The sequence below is a fragment of the Eumetopias jubatus genome, unplaced genomic scaffold, assembly GCF_037043125.1.
Source record: "Eumetopias jubatus isolate StellerSeaLion01/CBP00866 unplaced genomic scaffold, mEumJub1_p1.0 scaffold_8, whole genome shotgun sequence".
NCBI classification, from domain to species: domain Eukaryota; kingdom Metazoa; phylum Chordata; class Mammalia; order Carnivora; family Otariidae; genus Eumetopias; species Eumetopias jubatus.
In genome coordinates this window covers 15,289,457-15,292,069 of record NW_028274814.1, presented here as the reverse complement: position 1 = coordinate 15,292,069, position 2,613 = coordinate 15,289,457, and the positions used below count along the sequence as shown (strand labels likewise).

The following is a 2,613-nucleotide window of genomic DNA, read 5'->3' as shown; positions in this document are numbered from 1 at the left end:
TAGCCAACCCAGAAAATTCACTTTTATGAATCCCCCAATGATGCCAAACACACAAAGTATTACTTAACTGTTTTCTGCCTAAGTGGCACTGATTTCAAAAGAACTGAAATCTACTCTTTTTTTCAGTTGTACTATACATTTCTGCAAAACGCTTTTTATTCACAAATATTATTTGATCACTGTAAATTTCTTAAAGGTACAGGTATGTTTATTGCCCTCGTAAAGATGAGTCTATAAATATTCAAGAAAGGCAAAGTAACTCGCCACATAGTTGGTTAGGACTCACATATTTTGACATTAACTGAGCTATCACCCCCATCAGGGAGCATGTTTAGAGGATCTCTAGAGTGTTCACTCAATTCTAATGTATGGGGTAGGAGAGATTCACCAAACCAAGGAATTCTGGGACACCAACTAGGTGCCTACAATTCAAATCAATTCTGACACTATCAACCAGGGATAGAGTCAGACTCCACAGGTTAAGGGTTCAGTCCTATAAGACTGCCCCCCTCCTGCCCCACTTCAGACACCAATCATAAACCCAGTTTGGGGGCACCTGGATGGCTCAGTTGGTTGGGCGACTGCCTTTAGCTCAGGTCATCATCCGGGGTCCTGGAATCGAGCCCCATGTAGCTCCCTGCTCAGTGGTGAGTCTGCTTCTCCCTCTCCCTCTGTGATCTCTCTTGCTTTCGCTCTCTCTCAAATAAATAAATAAATAAATAAATCTTTTAAAAAATAAATAATAAGCCTAGTTTGTTACCTGTGCTTCTGATCGACTGACTATAGATGAGATGTTCCATGACCTCTTCTACCTTGGGATTTGATTAATTTGCTAGAGTGGTTCACAGAATTCACAGAAGCATATTCCTTACTAGATTGCCAATTTATTATAAAAGAATATAATACAGGAACAGCTGGATGAAAGAGATGTGTAAGTATGGGAAAGGGGCAGGAGTTACATGCTCTTTCCAATCGTCCCACTCTCCCCCAAATCTCCATGTGTTTACCAACCCAGAAGCTCGCCAAACCCTGTCCTTCTGGTTTTCTATGGAGACTTTATGACACAGCCCTGATTGATTAAATCATTGGCCACTGATGAGTGATTCTACCTCCGGCCCCTCTTGCCTTCCCAGAGGTCAGAGGGTAGGACTGAAAGTTCTAACCTTGCAGTCATATGGTTGGTTCCCCTAGCAACCAGCCCCCATCATTAAGTGTCATTCAAAGACACCTCATTAACATAAGAAAAGACACTAAATTCTCATTCCTTAGGAAATTCCAAGGGTTTTAGGAGCCCTGTACCACAAATGGGGGACAAAGACTAAATATATGTTTCTTATTATAAATCACAATATCACAACCTCACCAAAAGCCAGTTGAGGAGGGCCCCAGAGGCAGTCTGGGGGCTTTCAAAAGTGGCCCTCTCTGCAATAGGACCATGTCCACATGAATTGATGGAGTTCCACAGTGCCCCATCCTCTCTGCCTTTTCTACATATATGACTTTGGTTTAATTAATCCATGGAATCTGATTATAACCATTTCCCTACACAGAATGGTGTCTGGACCCCCAACCCAGCTCCGCTTTCAACATCATAGACTGGACATTAGCATTCAGTCCGTTATGCTTCTTTTTTTTTTTCCAGATTCATAATTTATTGTACAAATTGAGTATCACATGACGAGTTGGCATTAGCTTTTCCAGGCATGGGAACTTAACAGATGAGGTACAGGTTAAAATTCGTTTATGTTGCTTTCACAGCTGGTGTTTTTTTAGACCTTAACTTGAAGTATAAGATCATCAAAGCAATGCCTCCATATGTAGCCAGTACACAATTCATTCTACTTGTGAGAGTATAAGAGTTGAAATATTTTTTGATACCAAGTGAAATGGAATTGAGCATCAGTTTCTGGACCTGCCATGATTTCAGTCTTGCTGAAGGCACCATTTCCGCTGGTTGTGTCCTTCAACGTATGCAGCTACCCCGCAGTCGGGCAGTCCATTATGCTTCTATACCCAACCTCACACCATTCCTGTTCTGGAACTCATTTTATTTCCAATCTTGGCAAGGGCAACTTGTAGGAAATCTATCCTGTCGCAAAGCCTATATAGGACATCTCTATTCTTGTATACACATTACCCATGATCCATTAGAAGTATTTTTTTTTATAAATGCATTCTTTGTTCTTAGTCTTTATTTATTTATTTATTTATTAAAGATTTTATTTATTTGACAGAGAGAGACACAGTGAGAGAGGGAACACAAGCAGGGAGAGTGAGAGAGGGAGAAGCAGGCTTCCCGCGGAGCAGGGAGCCCGATGCGGGGCTCGATCCCAGGACCCTGGGATCATGACCCGAGCCGAAGGCAGACGTCCAACGACTGAGCCACCCAGGCACCCCTAGAAGTATTTTTTTTAAGATTTTATTTTTAAGTACTCTCTACACCCAATGTGGGGGTCAAACTCACAACCCTAAGATCAAGAGTCACGCACTCTATAGACTGCGCCAGCCAGGTGCCCTCCATTAGAAGTATTTCTAGTACTACTTCTTCAATGGACAAACTGAGATAAAGATACTTTATGGTAGTTTGGTAAGTTGGCGGACTAGGTAGGTAGC

At 42.0% G+C, this 2,613-nt stretch overlaps 1 pseudogene; it reads right to left on the bottom strand.

Moving 5' to 3' along the window:
• Positions 1-1,741: 1,741 nt before the first annotated feature.
• LOC114217265 (ATP synthase F(0) complex subunit k, mitochondrial pseudogene) lies at positions 1,742-1,919 on the bottom strand (annotated as a pseudogene).
• Positions 1,920-2,613: the final 694 nt, after the last annotated feature.